The sequence below is a fragment of the Cupressus sempervirens genome, chromosome 1 (assembly GCF_028749045.1).
Source record: "Cupressus sempervirens isolate cs-2001-9-10 chromosome 1, ASM2874904v1, whole genome shotgun sequence".
Taxonomy (NCBI): Eukaryota; Viridiplantae; Streptophyta; class Pinopsida; order Cupressales; family Cupressaceae; genus Cupressus; species Cupressus sempervirens.
In genome coordinates, this window is record NC_143118.1 from 554,925,226 (window position 1) to 554,949,172 (window position 23,947).

Here is a 23,947-nt window from a genome sequence, read left to right on the forward strand (position 1 = left end):
GCATGATGCATGCAACTTTTTGAAACAATGTCTACCCTGTCAACAACATGCTAATCTAATCTAATCCCCATCTCAAGATCTACAACCTATTGTGCCACCATGGCCATTTGCATGTTGGGGGTTTGACCTTGTTGGTGTTATAGAACTTCTCTCTTTAGAAGGACACAATTGGATAATCACTACCATCAATTATTTCACTAAGTGGGTGGAAGCGGTCCCCCTTGTCACTGCCATGAGAGTTTAAGTGTGCAAATTTATCCTATATCAGATCATATATCACTTTGGCATCCCAACTACCATTTTTACTGACCATGTGGGTAATTTTGAAAATCTCAACATGGAAGAATTGTGCATTTCCCTTCATATCCATCACCATTTTTCTAGCCTATAATTTCCACAAGATAATGGTCAGGTGGAGGCAACTAATAAAATCCTACTCAAAATCCTAAAGAAAGTTGTCAATGATTCTGTCCCTGATTGGCATTTGCAAATCAACCCAACCCTATGGGTATACCACACCTTGTTTTGTACATCCATAGGCACAACCCCATACTCCCTAGTTTATGGTGCTAAAGGAGTATTACCTATTGAGGTTGAACTCCTAGCCCTATGCATTTCTTTGCAAGGCCAGATATCAGATAAGGATTACAGAGTGGCTAGACTTAACCAACTAGATTTACTTGATGAAAAAAGGCAATAGGCCTATGACCACCTCATGGCCTACCAAAATTTCCTCAAGTGCAACTTCAATAGGAAGGTGTATCTATGCCAATTTCAAGGAGACATGGTCCTCAAAGAAGACATGAAGGTCCAAGCTAACTGTGAAGAGAAAGTTGAGTTTGAGCCCACATGACCTGGTCCTTACATGATCACACCATCTTTTGGCTCAGGGGCCTATTAGTTATCCACAATTGAGGGTGAAGTCCTAAATGATCCCACAAATATCATCCACCTCAAGAAATTCTATGCCTAAAAATCCTTAGTGTATCGTGCTCCCTCACAATGGGAAAATGGAAGAGAAAAGAAATGCAAAAAGTAGTAAAGAAAAATAAGTGTCCAATGGTGAAAACTTTCCAATTCAAGTGCCTTGGATAGGTACCTTGGTGAAAACCTAGAAATTAGGTACCAAGTATGCTTAGCCTTTTTATTATCTATTAATGACATGCCTTTTCCACCATCACCCCTCCCACACCTCATCACCCATCTTCCCATTTCTCAAAGTGTTCCAAGCATTCCATCCTCACAATCCACCACACTCCAAGCATTTCCTTTTCGCATCCATTAGCTTAGAAAGCCTACCTAAATCACATATTCTACCATGATTAGCATATCTATCCCATCCTTGTACCTTACCACATGTATTATATCTAGTTTATTTTATCCTTTGTATCATGTATATGCATCATATCCTTGTAACAACAACAGGATTCTATGTACCATACCTTGGTAACAAAAAAAAACTTTGTGTATCATACCCATGTAACAATAGACATAATGTAGTGATGTTATCTTCATATCCTGAGCTTTTACCCATCATACACACACACCTTACTATCTTCTATCATACATTTCTAAGTCACTCGCCCATTGCATAGTCCTTCTTGTACTTTTTTTTTTTGAGTCTTATAGTGAAACCTCGTGTTGCTAGTTCATTATTTGTAGATAGGTAAAATTGCCAATGTCGTCCTCCTCCCAACCATACTGTCACTAGGTCCTTACATGATACATTTTTCCTTGTCCTTAACATTGGCCTATTAGTATCCAATTATCCTACTCTCTTTATCAAAAGGTTACTTTATCATGGATTTATTCTTTCTTCTACTATTTTTTTTTTTTTTAATGTATTTGCGTAGGTCATTTCCAAGAAATTTGGGTTATTCCCTCCTCAAGGTTTCCATGATCTTTTATATCATGGTGTGCTACAAATGGGGCAATTCAAGAGCAAAGTTTTGATCAGGTCTTTTTCATCTTCTTTTTTTCTTGTGAGTCAGTTGGATATGACCCTTGCATAGTCCAAACATGTGATTACTTGTGGTTACATGGTGCACTTGGGAAATATCAATTTCTTGTGGGTTACCCAGTATCATTTCCACTTTGATTCCTCTAGGATTCATGAGTGATGTTGGGGAAATCCTTGCGTGTTTGTTTCAAGTCATTCCTATGTAATATTGGTGCAAAGGCCTTGATGTTCTTAGTAACCTTGGCATATCCCCAATATTTCTATATCAAAATAAGTGCTCAACTACATGGTGGTGCTCCCCTTTGGAACACCCCCATGCTAAAGCTTCAATTGATTACTTCACATCCCATCCTATCCAAACATCACATCCGATCCAAGCATCCCATCCAATCAATCCTACCACCATGATCCAGCCATATTAATCCCATAGTATACAATCCTGCATCAATCATAATCATAGCTCTTGCATCAAATCATAATCATAGCTCTTGCATCAATCATAATCTTAGTCATCACAAATCCTAGAATCATAATCTCCCTAACCATACATCTTCCAAATCACTTCCATGGGCTCAATTTCAAACAACCAATCACCCTCCCCCCTCCCCCTAGTGTTCTTAACCATCACTTGTCCTTGTGCACAAGGTTTTTCTTTGTATCATTCTCCCATAGTGATAGTATGAGCTTCCTTAAAACACCCTCTCTTAGCCACTCTGAGTCCTCTTGCTTGCCCTTGATTCTTGTACTTTTTAAGAAGCTGTCAGGCCTTGCCTTCTCTCCTTGCCACCTCCTTGAGGGAGCATCATGTAGTCTATTCTCTCCTCTTCTACTCAAGACTGGGGCAACTTTATTGCTTTAAATATCATCTTCGATGTCATTTATATTCAAACTTCTTTGAAATAATATTTTTCCAACACTATGTCAAAGAGGGGAAAAATGTAGACACCTAAATCTGATTACATCACTAGGTAATCATATTTAGTCATCTCCTAGGATAATATTTATTAAATATTTATTATTTAATTAATTAATCATCATCCCTTAGTCAATTAATAAATTTAATTAACTATAGTCAAATTGATAAAATCAAATGATAACCCAAAATTAAATTATCAATTAAAACCATATTCCTCTATCAAATTAAATAAATCCTCAAATCTATTTAATTTAATCCCACATATCCCATTTATTAAATAAACCATTTAATGAATTATCGAAACCCCTAAAACCATCCCTAAACCTAACCTTTACCCCTAATCCAACCCATTCACCCATACTAACCTCACTTAGCCACCTAACTAACCCATCCCATCAAAGCTAACCCACTTGCCCCCAACCCACTTCCTAAGCTAAGTCTAATCCCCCTCCTAAACATGTGCACAACTTTAAGCAAGGGTTAAGACTTGCTAAACCAAGCCAAAGTCAAAAAGTCTCCCTTATCCTCTTCCATCCCTATCCAAGAGCATTAATGGATCTTACATGTCATTAATTCCTCTTACATACCTCTTTATATCTCTTAGACCCCTTTTACAAACTCATCCTCCCTCATTACTCCCTTTAACCAACCCTTATCTCATTCTCTCAAACTCATACTCCTTATGACAAGTGTCACTCCCTTATTGGCTCTAAACAAGCACAATCCATGTGCTTCCCTTTCAAAGTATCTTAGCTCTCCCTCACCATTCTTCCATCCTTGCACCTTGACCCTCCATCTCTATACCTCTTGGCCTATATTTAAAGCCCTTCTCTCACAAAAATAATTCACTTTTATGCAAACTTATAATGCTACTTTGAGAGCCTAAAAACTACCAAAATACCATCATAATGCTAAAATCCATCCATACCTCCATTGTTGAAACCCTCACCCATATACACACTTGGTAAAAACCTCCACCTATTGGAAGCTTGAGCACACCATAAGCATACACCCCATCCATCAGGGACATATCTATGTCATTATAGGTTATACCATAAGGAGCCTAACATTCTTGGTTTTCTTTCCTTCTTGGTGATAACCTTGGTCCTATCATAAGTGTTAGCTTATTTAGTTTTGTGAATGCTTTTATTAGTTAGTATTCCTTTATTGCACTACTAGATTAGGTGCCCACATTCTGCATATGCCCCAAGACTTTCAGATAAAATGAACAAGGTTTATTCTTAGTCATGTACACAATGGGCATTTATGGTTGGAGCATCCTATTCAAATAATGAAGAAAATGATTTATGAAATCATAGGGTTCCCAATGTTGAACAAGGAAAAGACTACCAAAACCCTAAGTCAAGTAGAACTGGAAAGAAAAAATCTTGCAAAATGGGATGGAAGAGGCATGAAGATCAGCAATGTGACTGACATGGAGTTTAAATTTAGAATTAATGTGATATCACATAAAATCTATAGCTCTAGTCATCTCAAAAACATATCATGTGAGGCAATTGATCTGGCTCTCAAGGTGGTGAAGAACAACATGTCCTTCAACCTTGCTGAGCTAATGCTAATTCAATTGAAAAAGAACATGGAGAGCATTAGGACTTAAAAGAATAACCCATCTAAGTTTTTTTCACTCTTAACTTTTTTCCCTTCAGAAGGTTCAGTCATATGGAGAAAAGATGTACCAATACTATATCAGACTAATGAGTATATAGTAGAGATGAGAACTTTGTCAATATCATGGATAATTATTTTGATTCATTTAAGGAAAAGATGAATAATAGATTCATAATTCCTAAGAAACTTGTAGAAGATTACAAGGATGATGTTTTTTTCATGGTAGACTGTGACAAAGTGTACATTCAAGATTTCAAAGCTAGAGTTGTGTGGTTTAAGCCTCTAAGCTATGAGGTTAACATTGATGAAACCAAGAATATGATTAAAGCACTGCTAAATGAACTTGTAGGTCCCAAGGTTACATATTTTGGTACTTATGATGAAGCCAAAGAAAGAATATAACTTGAAATTGAGCTTCCTCAAGAATTCAACAAAGGAAAGAAGAGGATAGCAAAATCAAGGCAAGCAAATTCTACTCTCCTATTAATAGAAGGAAAAGGAGATGATGTGGAAGACGATGATGCAGAAGAAACTAAATTAGAAGAAGAAGAGCCAATAAGGAAGAAAGGTAAGGTTATCATAGCCATACATACCAAGTCATCTACTATAGTATTCACTAGAAGAGCATCTAGATAAAGAAAGAAATTGAAATTAGGTGAAGGAGAAGAAGAGGATATTATTTTCAAAAGACCTCCACCTACATTTCAAGAAAAGTTAAAAGAGATTGATGCATGAGATGGCATGACAAATTATAAATCTCTTAGATATAAGACCAGGAATGTAGATGAGAGAAGCAAGTTGAAGACATGATTATGTCCAAGTTAGGTAAATGGAAATATTCACTTGATCAACTTGTACAAAAAATTCCCAATGAGCTTATGGAAAGAATCAAGCCTAGATGGGAAAATGCTAAGAAGACTACAAAAGATATATTTGAGCAGACTCTAAGGCAGCTCATGTCAAGTCTTAATGATAAAGAAGTAAAAGAATCCATGAAGAGAAATGAAGAAAAAATTACTCTAAAATTCAACATTGTCATGATATTGGTTAATGAAATTGAACATGTGGTGAAGACAACTACAACTGCATGGAAGAATATCTATAGTCTTCATCAACAGAGTGATTTTGTTGTTCATGTCAATGATAAAGATGATGATGAATATGATAAGGATGAAAAGGACAATAATGATGAGGAAGATGTAGAAACAAATGACGTTAATCTAGATGATGAGGAGCAAGAATAGGAAGCTACTAAAGAGAATCTCCTTGAGATTTAGAGTATTGAGGAAACTAACCTAGTGAAGATTATAGTAGCAGTTATGGCCTCATTTCTTCACTCTCTGAGAAAAGCTTTAAAGCCATCAAGCTTAGAGAAAGCTTTTTCCAAGTTGGTTGTGAAAACCACTACAATTCCATGCACCCAACCATTCTCAACACCTATTTAGCTATGTATTATATTGACTGAAGTGATCAACACTTCATCTATTGAGAAGCTAGTACTTCCTCCTTCATCATATTTGGCTATACAATAACTAGGTATTTCTATTCCCTTTTATTTATATTGTTGTTACAATCCCAAGTGTGCAAATGGTTAGTACAAAGATAGTTGAGTGAAAGCCTCAATCGAGTACCAAAGTTTCAAGCAAGGATAAAGGTAGAGAAGAAGACATTGATCTTGATGAGGATATAGTTATCTTGAATTGGGATATCTCTACTTTGAATCCTAATCAAATGCACATAGTAGGTGAACTATTGTAGAAGAAAGCTAAGAAATAGAGGCTTAGAGAGGAGAAAAGTAGAGAAAACCAAGTGTTATAAGATGTAAAGAACATACTTGTAGATGCACTTAGTACCAAGGTTGATAGCACATAACCTATTTTGGTTTAGTTAGCAAAATTTATTAAACAATTTAATGAAGATCTGAATGGGCAAGAAAAGTTGCTACAGAGAGCAGAGAAGAAATTTGAGAATAGAGTATTGGAACTAGTTGCACAAAAAAATGCAATATATCAAGTAGACTTGTCTACTATTCTCAGCTCATTGGAAACCTCTGTGAATAATGTTACTTCATTATTTAGTAAGTTATGTGATACATCTATCTTCACAAAGGAAATCAAAGATCAACTACCTAAGATAGATGAAGACTTGAAGGAAAGTGCCAACAGTTTTGCTCACCACTCAAAGATCAAATTTTTGACTAATATGCAAGCATAATTATTAAGGGAAGAAGCCAAGATTAGGGCCACACTTGTAGAAATTCAAGGCATGATTCTTCCAAAAATGGATGCATTGTAGAAACACATTGCACATGAAAAAACTCTCATCCATGATAATAACTTCTCCATAGTTGTTCACATGATGGGTTATCAATAGAAGTATAGATTGCATTACATGCAAGCAAGCTATTACAAGAAAATTGGGACAAGACAATGTCATTGATTTTGAAGGTAAATTCTAACTTCTTGTCACATTTTGGCATTACAATGTAGCATAAACCTTTGGCTTTAATGTCAAAAAGGGGGAGAAATGAGGAGAAGATGACAAGATGAGATAAGATAAAAGGAAGAAAATATGTAATATAAAGACATGAGATGTATAGTAAGTAAAATGTGTGTGTGTGTGTGTGTGTGTGTGTGTGTGTCTATGTATGTATGTATGGGGGGGCATCATAATATTATAAATATACATGTACACATAATCAAAAAACATCTTTTACAAAAGAAATTTTTAAAAATTTCAAAAGCAGAGTATGTCACTGAGTTGAACACACAGGATGGATACTAAAGATTGTTTTGAACTTGGAATTTTGAAAATTCAATTTTGATTGATAAGTATTTTTTTCACTAATGCCAAAGGGGGAGATTGTTGACATTACAATCAAGTTTTTTTATTAGTAACACACAATTAATCAAATGGTTAGTAGCTATCGAGCTTATCTTATAGTTTACTGTGTTAACCAAGTAATTCAAGTTCTACCTAGTTCTACAGTTGCCACCAAGTTCTAGGAACAATATTTAGTTCACACCGAGTGGTATCTACTGAGTTGATGATTATCAATATAAATTAAGCTTCATAGTGTTTACCTAGTTATATAGTGAAAATTGAGCTCTCTAGTGTTTATCAAATTCACAGCATCAGTGATGTGAATCTAGTGTTGACCGAGCTAGGATATGTCAACCAAGTGATTCAGTTTATACTAAGCTAGAAATGTTAGTGTTGACCAAGCCATGCTATGTCAACCAAGTGATTTAGTTTATATGCTGAGTTTTGTAGTGTTCACTGAGTCACCAATGCTGACCAAGTTCAAAATACTTGGAAGTGATTAGTATGAACCAAGATTCTATGTCTACAAAGAGCATGACAATGCTGAGTGTTGACAATGGTTTCTGAGTATCAAAACCTCACCAATTTTTTCTTCAAAATCCATGTACCAGTAGTTCAGCTTACTTTGTGTATTTTGGTGAAACTTGTATTGTAGCTAACTATGAATAATTATGATTTGGATTGATATATATGTAATGTATTGTATCACATCCAAATAGAAAGTAATAAGATATAAATATGGAAAGATATATGTAAGAGTAGAAGTGCAAAGTAAGAAGGTTGCAAGAAATATAAGGAGCAACAAAGATTTATCTATCAATACAAGGTGATCATTACACTCCAAAGGAATATCAACCAAGAAATTAGAGTTGCAAATCAGAGGTCAGACACTAGTTCATCTTAATAGGTGGGATAGTTAAATCCTTTCACAAGGTGTACTTAACAATCTTTTGTAAATCTCTTTACCGAGTGCATACTTCATTGTATATTTTGTAAATCCTTTCACAAGGTGGACCTAGCAATCCTTATCACTCTTAATAGGGCAGATCATCAGAAGTGATCAATTGTAAGCTTTAACCAGCCAACTTTATAGTGTAGTACTAAAGCTTGTGGGTATCATCCTCACCCTAGTTTTACTTTATATTTGGATGGTTTTTGGGTCACCATATCTTGTGTCAAAGTATTATGAATGTTTTAATGCTTTCAATTTTTCATGCATGAAAATAGATCAAAATATATATGAAGGATTAATTAGTGAATTAAGAATAAGTTTTATTGGTTCCTGATTCACCCCTCCCCTCTCAGTAACCTAGCCTATCTTATATTTCCAACAAGATGATTCTTGTGATTTCTCCCCTACAGAACCAAATTTTGCCTTCTCAATCTCATCTACTCTCACCAATATAAGATGACTACATACTTTTGTTATAGTGGTGGAGTCAATCAAAATTTTCTTCATGTCTTCCTCTATCAAGGGATTGATGTTCTTAGTAGAGTTGTCAAGAACATCCTTAAGTTTTATTGAGTCTTGGTGACTCACTTGGTCTACACGTGGAGGGATACACTTGATACTTGTAGTTAGGTGCAATTTGATCATTCTACTACTCATCATTAGTTGTGGCCTTTTCTATTGTTGTTTTTTTAGTACCTCCACATGACCATCCTTGACTTGGACTTCTTGTCCTTGTTCATCTTTCTTATCTCCAACTTCCTCAGGAATTTGGTCACTTGGCTTTTCTATTGTCAACCCATATATAACTTTCCATATTTGAGTGCTCTATTTGACAACCTCTTCAACATTATTTGAAAAATATTAAAAGCTCTATATTTGGTGGAACATATCCCCTTTAATATATTTATGGGTCTTGTCATCATTACTTTATCTAAAGTATGCATTACTCTAGCAAGTGTAGTCTCCCTAATCTATCTTTTTGTTATCAGACTATACTGTCACTTCTGCTCAACTTAGTCATAAAGACTCTTTGGTAGTGAGTTGTAAATCTCTATAGGTATGGTCTTAAATGCAACCATCATCTTATATATAGCTTCCTCCACCCTATTCTAATCAATCTTTCCTAACTTATCCAATACAACATGTGCAAAACTAGATAAATTTGCATTATTCTTAACATTTTCACACAAGTTGTCTATATCTAATGTGGAATTGTGGCTTACCACCTAAAATTAACTAATGTCATCTGATTATATCCTCTCCTCATCTAACTCAACTGCAAGAGTGTATTTTCTCTATGAATATGTCTTCTCTTCTAGTCTATTGGTCAGTGTTCTTTTGTCATCTTCAATCATGACTTTGTCTTCCCCAACTTTCTTTTTCTTCTTAGTTAGTACCTCACATAGTAATACTAATAGGACTTCTTTTTCTATCTTAATATTTCTAACCTCTTTAGTTAGGGCACCATTATTTTCTATTAGATCTAAAACTATTACATCAAAATCACTTGAGTTCCCATTCTCAAACAATTTAGTAGTGTCTTCCTCTTGGTAATGTGTATCATTTTTCTCCTCAATAGATATCTCTTTCCTTCTCTTCAATGAGTGCTTCAAATCATCTCTTGTCTCATTCAACTAATTTAAGATAAGCCAAATTTCAATCTTCTAGTTATCAATAACCTTTCCCAACTTGTATACTTCCATCTTCAAAATCTTTCCTCAAAGTTGCATAGCTTTGCTTTCTAGAGAATAAAACTCTAATACCAATTGTTGGAATTATCAATGGTAAAGTAAATTTTGGGGGGTGAATCCATAATTCAAAAATTTAACCATAAAATATTCACCACACATCCATCTCACCATATATCATGTAAATTGAAATAGCTAGCTACACATGTTCATCCATAGAATGAAACAAATAACACATAACACAATAAATTTGTTACCTAGAAACCCTCTAATGAGAAAGTAAAATTGGAATGGGGATGACACCCACAAAACTTGACTATTGTAGTTATAAAGTGTATCCAATTAAGGTTACAATTTTTTGATCATAAACTATGATCTGCCTTGTTAAAGGCTTACAAAGACTATTAAATCTTACCCTGTTAAAGGATTTCAACACCCTGCTAAAAGTGTGCCTTATTAGAGGACTAAAACTTGCAGTAAAACAAGCACCCTATTAAAGGATTTACAAAATTTTGTTAAGACTAATCAATTAAGATATTTTCATTTATTTACCTATTAGAATGTTTTAGCCTTGATCCTTCAGTTAGCACCTCTATGCTAGATATCATATCTCCTCTCTCCTGATGTGTACTTGATCTTCTTGATCAGATGTATCTCTTCTACCCTTTAACTACTCTACTTTATTCACTCTAACTGATTCTACAATTCATTCCTCTCTCACAACCTCCTTACTCACCATGAATTCTCTCTCTACACTTAGCATTCACCCTTCTCTTCTCATCCACACATTCAAACTCTTTAGGGTTTTCCCTCCTTAAGAATACATAGGTGAGCTAGGGCTAGGTAGGAATCACCAATTGTGATTCATCCATTTTTCCACTTAGAACATCTCTTTTATCTTATAGGTTGCATGTACTACATAGGGATTCTCAATATACCTTCATATATATCTTCTAGAATCATTAAAAAATCATTAAGTCAGCCAAAAAATGGTTTACATAGGAGTTTGTGCCATTACAAACAACTATATCAAAAACCATTTACTTGACACTTGAAAGCTCTGTGCTCGGTATTCACTATATCTTTAATGTTGTAACTCAGTTCCTAAATGACTCAACATTCACTTTTTTACTCAACATCTAAATCACTTGTCATATATGTCTTTCTTGGTAGTTGAGTGACTCGGGACATACTAGTGCTCAGCACTAACTGCGTATATTTCTTGACATACACTACTTAGTTGGCACATATAGAGTTTTATTAAGTAATAACTTAAGTTTTTTGTCACTGTCTTGTCAAAACCAAAATGAGATCAACAGAATGTCAATTTGGAAAAATGATCTGTTCAAGATTTTCAAGAAAAGAATACTCAACACAAAAGTTGTTAGATCTAGTTCACACAAATCTTTGTGGTCTTATTGGTCTAGAGAACTATCATGGAGATAATTTCTTTATACTTTTTGTTGCTAAATATTCAAGGATGATGTCAATTATGTTTTTAAAATAAAAATCAAAAGCATTTGATATGTTTAGAAAGTACAAGGTTAGAGAAGAAAAATAAATTGAAAGAACCTTGAAGCGTCTCAAATCAGATAGAGGAGATGAGTTTACATCAAATGAATTCAATTAGTATTGTGAAGAAAATGGAATCAAAAGATAACTAAAAACACTAAGAATACCCCAAAAAAAATTTATTGTAGAAAGGAGGAATAGATCCATAGTTGAATGTACAAGAAAATTTTTAAGTCATAATAATGTGTCATGCAAATTCTAGAGAGAAGTTATTAGTATATCAGTCTATACTCTTAATTGGTACAACTTAGGAAAGGAGTAAATAAGACCCCATATGAAATTTGGTACAAAATAACACCAAATGTAAGTTATTTTAGAGTATTAAGAAATAAGAGCTACATAAATAAAGATGAACAAAATGGAAAGCTTGACATAAAAAGTGAAGAAGGAATATTTATGGGTTATTCAACTAAAAGAAAAACATACAAGTGTCAAAATTTGAAGACAAGCAAAACCATTGAGAGTGAAAATGTGAAGATAGATGAATTCTCATAACAAAATAAGAAATATAGTAGAAGAAAACCTAAGGAATATAATGAGTTGATATATTTTGAACCTAAAAACATAGGTAGACAACAAATAAATACAAGAAATGACAACACTCTACAAACAATACCTCAATAAGATCAAATGAAGGAACTAAATTCAAACATATAACCTTTTACACCAAAGAGAATAAGAATAAATCATAGCTTTTCAAATAGAATTAGAGACATAAATGAAGAGGTATTAATCATAAGTTAGCTAAGAGAAATAAATTCTACATGTTTGATATTAGAGATATAACCAAAAATGGTGAAAGATACTTTGAAAGATGAGGATTGAAAACAAGCTATAAGGAAGAACTTGACCAAATAGAGATGAATAGAACTTTCTCACTAGTTCCTAGACCTAAGGACAAAAATTTTATTGGAACTAAGTTGGTATTTAGGAATAAGTTGAATGAAAGTGGTGACGTGATTAGAAACAAATCAAGATTGTTTTGCAAAGGATATGCACAGGAAGAAGGATAATACTATGGAGAAACATTTTCCCTAGTAGCCAAACTTGAAGGAGTAAGAATATTAATGGAGTGTGCATCCTATAAAGCATTTAAGGTCTATCAAATGGATTATTCAAGGAAGAAGTTTACATTGATAAACCAAAAGAATTTTGTACAAAACAAGGAAAATATCTAGTACGTAGATTACACAAAGCTTTATATGGATTGAAACAAGCTCTAAGAGCATGGTATGAGAGACCACACACTTATTTGATTAGAATAGGTTTTTTTAGAACAAGTGATGATTGTAATCTATATCTTAATACTGAGATTCAAGGCAGGTTCCAATTGCTAAAATCTTTGTGGATGACATAATATTTGGAGGAGATGATGAATTAAGAAGGTTATTTCATAATAGATGATTAATAAATTTGAAATGTATATGACTGCAAAATAAAGTTTTTCATTGGACTTTAGGTTCAAAAAATGAAAAATAGTATCTACATTACTCATTTGAAACACATAAAAGAAATATTGAAGACATTTGGAATGGAAGAATTTAAACCTATTAGTACACAAATGGTTACTAGTTGTAAACTATCTAAAGAAGAAAAATAAAAAGAAGTGAATTAAACTTTGTATAGATTGATGATTGGGATGCTGCAATATGTTGTTCACAACAAACTAGACATATCTCAAGCTTTAGCAATTTTGCAAGATTTTCATCACAGCCCAAGGAGTCATATTTGACATCAGTTATACATATATTTTGATATCTCAAAGGTACTCAAGGTTTTAGTTTATGGTATTAAAAAAATAAAAGATTTTGATTTGAAAGCCTATAAAGATGCAAACTAGGGAGGCAATATTAATGATAGAAAGAGAACAAGTAGTGGAGCATTTCTTCTTGGAGAAAGACTAGTTGCATGGATTAGCAAGAAGCAGAATTGTATATCACAATCGACTACAGAAGAAGAGTATGTGGTAGCTGTAATTGAGTGCAACAAGTTATATGGATTAAAAAAATTCTGGAAGGAATACAAGAGCCAATTGAACAACCTGTTGTTATACATTGTGACAACATCAGTGCTATCAACATATCTAATCATTTGGTAATGCACTTAAAAACCAAACACATAGTAATAAAGTATTATTTTATGAGAGAGAAAGTATAGAATAAAGAAGTTATATTGAAATACATTTCAACCAAGGAACAAGTTTCTCATATAATTACCCATCCATTACCAAGAGAGAGCTTTGAGAACTTGTGGAATAAACTGGGGGTTCTTACCCTATCAAAAGTTGTAATACCCCTCTAACCCTAACATATGACTTAGGGAAAATTAGGAAGCAATGTAGGGTCCTAGTGATGTTTAATACACTCTAGTTTTAAATCAAGAAAATATATTGTTAATTCATATTTACATATTTCCAGTGTGTACCTCCTTATATATTAAGAGATAGTGTTCTGATCAATTTATGTTTACATTCTTGTTGATAAAATTATTTTAAATAACTATTACATTTATATGAGTAAAATTTGAGCTAACCCTACTAACCCATTGTACCTTATATATATGTGGGCGTGGGTTTACTCTATCTAGTGTGTCTTCAAGATGAGGGGAGGGATTCATAGTCACTTCTTAGGGAGACCTACATGATGTCATATTCCTTCTTCCTTTCCTATCATTATTTTTATATACATGCATATGTATTGTATTTTGTTGGTCGGTGATGCAGGTGTGTGTGTAGGTGTCATGCATCAACTCCACTTGGCTACATAGGCTTGAGCATGCCCCAAAATCCTTGAACCAATTTTTTTTAAAAGGGAGATGGAACCATGATCCATAGAGGAACTTTAAGCCTATAATTTCTAATTAGAGATGTTGTCTACCATTTGGGGATCTTTTGGGATTCTTTCTTCTAATTTGGTATTGCAATAGTTGACTTTTACATTAGTAGTTTTATATTTGATTTTGATAGTTATTTGATAATTTAGTATTTTATTTGTGGTTTTGGGTGATCTTGATCTCATGATATTTGTATAGGTCAATCAAGTATATCTATCCAAGTATATATGGGTGCACACATATATACTTGAGTAAATATACATTTATATATGCTAGTATATGTGTGGCATTAGTTCAAATACACTTTTTGGTGAATCCTATTAATTAATATTTTAAATAGATAAAGAAAAATAAATAGATCAAAATAATTAAATTAAATAAATATAATAAGAGGAACACACCATAACCTTTTGTAAATTTGACCACTTGACCTCTTAACTACCAATCCCACTATCTACCATCTCACCTATTATACTCTTCATGGACCATGTTTAAAGGGATAAATTATAAGTTGTAATTAATTAAGATAAATGAAAGATAAATAAGTAAAGGTCACTAGAGTTGAACTCATGGCCTATGAAATAAGATGGTAGAACTTAACCTATACAACCTCTAATTCAACAACACACTTCAAAATGATCATTTTTTATTAGTAACATCATGGAAAGAATATGAGATTATTCATCTAGCATGTCTACACAAGGTGATATGTTGCCTTCTAACTAGATGGGGTTTTACTATATGCTCTTAGAATTGAGAGTTAAGTAACTAGACCAAACTAGTATAAAGGATTTTAATGTATGCAAATACAATATTAATCTATGTTTTTGATATTTTTGTATGCAAAGATATAAATTAATCTAAATGATATTCAAATTAATCTAAGAACAATGTTAAGAAAATTAAGCTAAATGAGTGCATTGTAATCTAAATGATGAACATGTAAAGGCAATAGAAATTTGAATGCAAGATGCTTGAGTAATTAATCCAGCAAAAATTTGATACTCTTCACTTGCATCCTCTTCAAATGAGAGGTCGAGGATCTCTTTTATAAAATCCTAGATTTGATCAATGGTCAAGATTAAACCAAGTGCACGGTTCAGATTGAATGAGAGATTGAGTCCTCTTTTTTTGTTGGGGTTGAATGAGATAAAATAGGGGATATTATTGATACATTCAAATATGTGCTCATAATTATTATTATAATTAATTAAATAATTAGGTTCAACAATTATGATGAGCATATTTGATTAAAACAATATATTTAATTCCTTTTTCATGTGAGATGAATTAGGAAAGAATATTGATCCATTCAAACATGACATCATAATTTAATATTATAATTAAATAAATAATTAGTTTCAACACTTATGATATGTATATTATTTAAATCAATGTATTTAATTCCCTTTTTTATGTCTATTAGCTAAAGAGGGTGGATTTAATTTAATTAAAGTGCTTAGGACTTATAATTAAATTAATTCAATTAGGAGGTTAATTTAGTCAATTTCAATCAATATTTAGGAGTTAAATAAAGTATGTGATTATTAAAGATTAGGGATTTTCTACATTCGACACTTAGGTCAAGTAAAGATTATCAGAACTAGAAATTCCTAGTACAATAGGACTTAATGATCAAGAAATAAAAGTTGTAAGATTGATGCACTGAAATTGGTTTAAAATTCTAATGTTCCAATTTAGGGGTATTACATTTGCCCCTCTTTGAATAAATTTATGAGAAGAATGATGATTCAAAGAAATCAAAAGTCTAAAGTTTAGAACAAGAACTGAGATTAATTTCTAAGATTTGATGACATAGAAACTAATTGATGATATTTTTAGGGTTATCTCTAGAATGAAGCTTAACCCTCCAGAGTCTAGAAAGAAAACCTAGATACCAATCTAATAGAAAAAAGATTATTAAAATGCATAGGATTGTTCCTAGAATGAGACTCAATCCTCAGGAGCTAGTATTAGAACACTCTACTACCTATTTATGAGCTCTTGTTTGGTACTATTGTATGTGTCACACTTTTGTTTCTCTTATGATTTTTTTGTATATGAGATATGTAGCTAGATGATTTGGACTTATGCAAATGTGATTAATGAGAGATGATGTATGCTTATGACATGACTTGATAATGTGTAGATGAATGATATGATAATGAAAAATGAATATGTACTAATAGCTCATGTAGGATTTATAGTTCTTTTCTTGTGATACGTGTTCTAGAAAATTTGTAAAGATTGACCAAGGAATCAAATGCTTGTGCAATCAAGATGAAATGAGATAACATTGAAGAAATTAATGACCTTTGAGATTGAGTAATATATACAAGTAAATAAGTAACCAAGATCATGCCCTAATGCAATTGTAGTATGAAATGTAATCTATGCAAGATGCAATCCCTAAGACTGGTTACCAAACCCGTAAGATAGTTTTCATCATAGAGATTTTTATTCAAGCCATTGAGTGTCATACAATCCTTGCTAACATTGCAATCATGATAATATGAATATGACATGTGTCTTAGTTTTGTCAGAGTTAAATGTAAGCATTAAGGTAAAAGAAGCTAGAATGATCAAAACATATGTTCCTTTTAATATAGCAAGTGAACATAAGCATTAGAGCATAAATGCTAGGATTACAAGAATGTTTCTTGTGTACAAGAACACTAGACATGCAAGAGATCATTTTCATGCTATGTAATCAATAAGTATTATGTCCACAATGACCCTTTTATTCATAACCTAAGATAAAAGTGTGCTAAGTTTACTCACAATGACCTATCTATTCACTTCATAGGACAACTATCAGTATTGTACTATAGCATAGAGAGTTCACTCAAAAAGTCAAGGAGAAGAACCAACCTCACTAAAGTGTAGAGGCTCTTATTATGTACATCTCTTTTATATGTATCTTTTAGATCATTGGAACTAAACCATGAAGTAGAAAATCAAGAAAAGATCATACCCCCGATCCTCACTTCTCTAGTCAAGTTTGACATCCTCGAGTTACTCAAAGGGAAATGAAAAGGAAAATGAAAAACACGCAAAAAAAATCTCATCATAGCTCAATAGTTTTAGTTAATTTAGTGTCATGTTTAGTGGATTGATGTCAAGTGTCAATGTTCATAACATATGTGTAAGAAAACTCTTCAGTAGTAGGACAACAATAGATAGACACAGTTAAGACAATAGGTGACTAATGTTAGAGAGATCTTTCATGAGAAGAATCTCATTAGTAGACTGAGCGATAGTAGATAGATACAATTAGGACAACTGGTGAGTAATGTTATAATTATTTAGAATAACTGGGGGGGGGGGGGTGTGAATCAGTTATTCAAGGTCCAAATGCCCTAATAATAATTTTTCCACAAATCATTAATGGTGCATAACTGAAATGATCATGCATGTAATTGGACATTAAATAGCTATGAAAAATAAACATGCATCACACCATAATACTGAGAATTTGATAACCCAGAAACCCTCTAGGAATAAGAAGGTAAAACTGGAGTGGGGATGATACCCACAAAATAACTGCATAATTAATTTTCAACCACTTCTGATGGTCTACCATGTTAAAGGCCTGCCCTATTAAAGGCTAAAACACATTGTTAAATGTGACCTTGTTAAAGGATTTCACCATACTATTAGGAATGGGCCTGGTTAAAGGACTTTGGAACATTCACTTGGAATGTCACCCTATTAAAGGATTTATAACATGGCTATTAAACCAACCCAAGTCCATAGGATTTATCTTAATTGTTACAATTGCTAGAGAGTAACAACAATGGCTTTTGATCTGATACAACTTACAACATATTTTTTAGATTACAGATCACACTTCAGTTCAATCCTTTGCTTGGCTTTAATTGCTGCAACTCTCAAAGCTTGTCATCTCAAGCTTCATCATCTTGAGTCTTCTTACTCATCATACCAATGCAATCATATCTATGGTCACCTATCGAAGCAAAGTATATGTGCTCTCTTCCACTTTAGCACCTTCTTCAGCACTTCATAATTTCATGCTTGACCACCACACTTTTCTTCGTGAGCTTATGACTCCTTAAATAGAAATTTGGAATACCTTTCTCGCTCGATTCACCCTCTCCAAATTTAGGGTTTCAATAGATTAGGTAAGATACAATGTATCTATCCCATATTTTACTCTTATCTAGAAACTTTGTCTAGAATCCAATTGTATTTTCCAAAAATGGTTTACATAGCATTCTATGCCACCAGCTCATCATTCTTATCTTCTATCTAATTTACAGAATTCTAGATAACTACTATGTCGGCTCAGATCTAGTGAATCTTCAATTTTCAAAATAATGCAACAACTCAGCATTATTGATTTACTAATGCTCGACACCTAAAAAAAAATTGTGAAACTCGGCTCTTGAAATTCACTTGGCACTTATATCTAGCTCGGCACTTGAAAACTTACTCGACACCTATTTCTTTTTTGCTACTCGGCACTTGATCTTCACTCGGCACCTGAAGACTGCTCGACACCTGAAGATCACTTGGCACACACTAAATTGAACTTTTCTCGGCTTCAACTAAGAATCTATTCAGCACTAACTAGCTTGCTCGTCTCTTTCTAATGAACTTAGTTAGGCTTTACAACTAACTTAGCTAAACCTTACATCTTTTATATGTCTTGGTGTGTCCATCCTCTGTGTCTTAGAGTCTGTAATCAATACACTATTTCATCAATGGCTTAGCTGATCCTTATACTTCATCACAACATCATAACTTCAACCTTTGTCTAGGTACTCTAGTTACATCTTATTGATTGCCACCTCCTTGTCAATCAACCAACTTATAGTATTTGGATCACTAAAACAATTGTCATTCTTGCAAGTATCAAGTTTGATATCAATGACAAAACAATGATTCAAAACATTCTTTACTTGTTCCATTACTATTCATTCATGAGCTTTTTAATTCATGAGCTTTTCAATCATTTCCAACAAGTAATGCTTAAGAGATTCTCTAGAAAAGCATAAGGTGTTGCCCCCTAGACTATGACTAGTTTCAATCCATGTAGATATTAAGTAGATTCTTAAATATAACTAAAAGTATATGCATGAGAAAAAGTAGAAAACTAAAGAAGGGATGTGAAATACTAAAAGTAAGAAACCAACTATACAGGAGCCAAAAGATGCTCTGTAGGGTGTAACATTTGAAACAAGAGGTGTCTGTTTACCAAGTTTTTACCTTCCTGGTAGAAATTCTATTTTTGCTACCATAATGCCTGTTTGCCAAGTTTTCATCAATGGTACTTTTCTTGTTTTTCATTTTTTTGTTCTTTTTTAAAAAATGTTTTTGGTATTACCAAGGTTCCTATTGTTAGGTTTTCACCAAGATAATAGGTTTTTTAAAGGAATTTTTGCAAATTTTAAACTTTTTTTAGGACATTCAGATATGTACACAGAGCTTCAAAAGCACATCAAATGTAGAACCTTTTTAGATGCAAGGTGTTAATTGGCTCTTTGGGAAATTCCTCTTTAGTAGTTGAGAGTTGATAAGCACCAGATCCAAACACTAGAGTGACTATGTATGGACCAAGCTAGTTGGGTTCAAACTTCCCTTTCCATATCAATTTTTTTATTCTTAGGATTTATTCTTATAATGAGGTTACCCCCTTGAAAGTCACGTGGCTTGACTTTCTTATTGTAGCTTTTGGAAATTCACTTTTTATAAGCTCATAAATGATCAAATGCCACTCATTGATGTTCATCAAGTAGTTCTAGCCCTTGTAGCTAAGATATTCTATAATCATCATCAATAATGAGGCCTTTTAGAGAGATTCATAGAGTAGGAATCTCAACATCAATTGGAAGCACAACATCTACTCCATATACTAAAGTAAAGGGTGTTATTCCCATAGGAGTTCTGATACTTGTTTTGTAAGCCCATAAAGGTGGATTAATTTGAAGGTGTCAATCCCTTCTAGATTTTTTAATGATGTGATGTAGGATCTTAAGGATACCCTTATTGGATTCTTCTGCTTGTCCATTACCTTGGGGGTAGTAGATGGAAGACCAATGTTGCGTGATTTTAAACTTTGAACATAGCTCTTTGAGATCTTTTTTTTGAACTATTCCCCATTTTTATAATGATGGAGGATGGTACACCATACCTAAAAATGATGTATTTGAGAATGAATAGAGCTACAATTTTTCCATTAGCCTCAGAAAGATGGATTGCTTCTACCCATTTTTGAAGTATTTTCTAGTTGTGATGATGAATTTGTGTCCATTCGAAGAAGATGGATGAATCTAAACCACCAAATCAACGGCCCATTTTTGGAATGGTCAAAGCATGATGAAAGGAATTAGCTCCTTGGCTTGATCATGAATCATATTTCCATCGTGTTGGCACTCTTTGCAAGGCTTGGTGTATTTGATTGCCTCTTTCTCCATATTTGGTCAATAGTAACCAAATCTAATAAGTTTGTGATCTAGTGTCAAACCATTTGTGTATGATCAAAAAATTCCTTCATTTACCTATATTAATGCACATTTTGACTGATCAGGTTCTATACACCTAAGGTGTGTATCTTTGAGACCTCTCCTAAACAAGTCATTAGCAATGATGACATACTATGAATCATTTCAGATAAGGTAAAATTTCTCATTCTGGGTTAGATTGTCCAAAATGATTTGGTCACATAGGTAAGAGTAGATATGATGGTAGTGAGATGAATCATGTCCTATGAGAAAATGGATCAGGATTCAAGTTAATCATAGGCAAGATAGGATAGCATCTCTACTAGGACCTTGTGTCAAAAGTCATTTTCTAGCATTTGTCGCGTGGAAGCAAGAGTGGCCATTACATCAACTACATTTTTATCTGCCTTAGGAATCTACTAGAAAGTGACATGTCCAAAGTACTTTTTTAGATCATCAACCATTCTCTTGTAAGGTGTCAACTTCTCATCTTTTTTTTGATAGATATCATTAATATGGTTGATTACTAACTGTGAGTCACCAAAGATACTTAGTTGATCTACCCTCCATTCAAAAATGATTTTCATGCCATTGATTAAGGCTTCATATTATACAATATTAATTGTACAAGGAAATAGAATCTTGTATGCCTTAAATAATATTTATGTGGCGTTATAAATAGAAGTCCAACACCAATTCCCTTTTGTGTGAAGGAACCATCAAAGAACATAACCCATAGTTGGTGTGTTAGTAGTAGAATAGATTCATTAGGAAATTCAATATTTAGTGGTTGGTGACTTTGCATTGGTACCTTTTCTAGTTTATTAGTGATCGCTTGTCCTTTAATAGCTTTGTATTTGACATATTCAATGTCAAACTCACTTAAGATCATAACCCATTTAGCAAGCATTCCTATCATAGTAGCTTTGCTGAGAAAATACTTTAATGGATCAATCTTTACAATTAATCATGTAGTATGAGTGAGCATGTAGTTTCTCAAATTTTGAGAAGAAAAAAAAATACCAACCAAGCTTTCCAAATAATCCTATAGTTCATCTCATATGAGATCAATGTATGACTATGATAGTAAATATCTTAGTCTTTATTGTTGTCTTCTTGAGCCAGCAAGATACCAAGATATGAGTCTATTGTAGAGATGTACAAAATGAGTGGCTTCCCATAAATAGGAGGCATCAATATTGGTGGATTAGCAAGATATTGTTTGAGCTATGTTAAGCTTTAATCACAATCTGTGTTCCAATCATATTTCACACCTTTATGAAAAGTTTTAGTGAAAGGTTGTGATTTATCTACTAATTGTGATATGAATCAGTGGATAGATTGAATTCTTCCTTGTAGCCCTCTCATTTGACTAATTTTGTAAGGTGGAGGCATTTCCATTATAGCTTGAACTTTTTTTGGATCTACCTTGATTCCTTTTGAAAACACAATGTACCCTAGTATTTTCCTTGATGTGACACCAAAGCAAAATTTCTTCAGATTTAATCTGATACTAAATTTCTCCATATGATCTAGGATAGGTCCCAAATATTTAAGATGAGTGCTTCACTATATACTCTTAACCAAGGTATCATCAACATAGTCTTCCATCATTTTATGCATCATGTCATGGAATATTTTTGTAATTTTATGTTGATAGGTGGCACCAACATTCTTTAAACCAAATGGCATTACATTTCAGCAAAAGGTACCCCACACACAAGTGAAAGTAGACTTCTCTTAGTCTTTTGGTGCAATTTTTATTTGATTATAACCAGAAAGACCATCCATCAGTGATTACATTTCATATCTTATTGTCATGTCCATTATCATATCAATGATAGGCAGTGGAAAATCATACTTAGGACATGTTTTTTTTAAATCTTGAAAAGCACAGTAAACTCTGATAGACTTTTCATAGACTAGAACTATATTCGAGATTTATTCAGCATAATCAATGGCACAAATGAAACCAACTTTCAAGAGATTTTCTAGTTCATCTTTAACAAGAAGTATCACATGAAGATAAATCTTTCAAAGTTTTTGTTTAACAAGTTTCACTCCTAGTGTAATAGACAAATGATGCATGATAAGATCATGATCTAAACCTGGCATATCTAAGTATGTCCATGCAAAGTTGATCTTCCTTTCCTAGAAGAAAGAAAGAAATTCTTCTTTTTCCTCAGTGCATAAAGATTGTACAAGATGTATAATATGAGGGTGTTCCTCAATTTCCAAATTGATTATTTGTGTTGGTTCTCTCAATACTGATGATTTCTCATGAAAGTGACTTGGAAGTGCATCCAATATCTCATCCTTAGGCACCTTATAGATATTTTTTCCTTTGGATACATCTTTTTTTTAAAACTATTTTTGGTTCTGATACTACCACAATGTGATTTTCACCATCAAAATGTTTATCCTTTTTATTTTGATTATATGACTGAGATATTTGATGTTAGCTTTAATCATATTGAAACTATTTTCACTAGTGGGAGATGTTACTAATTTAATAATGTGTAGATAGCAAGAAAAAGTATAATAATTTTGGAACATTAATATAGTATTTGAGTTCTAGTCTATTATATTGGGATAAGTGAGTCAAAGAGAAGTGGCAAGTTTGATTGCATTTATAGTATAGTCATCAAATGCATGGACAAGTAATTCAAGACCTAAACAAATTTTGTGTAAAGGTATGTTTGAACTCCTTTGAGTTCTAATGACATCAATTGAAGACCCATCTACATTAGAAGGATGAGACTCATAAGACCAAACCCTAGATTTCTCTCCTATTTTGAATTGATTTTCATATGTGTGAAATTTATCAACATCTTTATCAAAAGTTGCATGTAAGAGAGAATAAAATTCATACCCTTGAGAATTAGTACTACATGGAGTCAGATTATAGAATTCCCCAATAGTCATGGGTATCCATTCTCCACTTTCATTATCATATTTTTTGACAAATTCTTTCAAAAATGATAGCATGACTAGACTCACCCTGTTCCTATTGAGTTAGGGAAGTATCAGTAGTATTCTCACAAGAATCATCGTCAACTTCAACAAGATTGACTTGTGGTACAAAGCCATTTAGTTCTACATAAAATATAG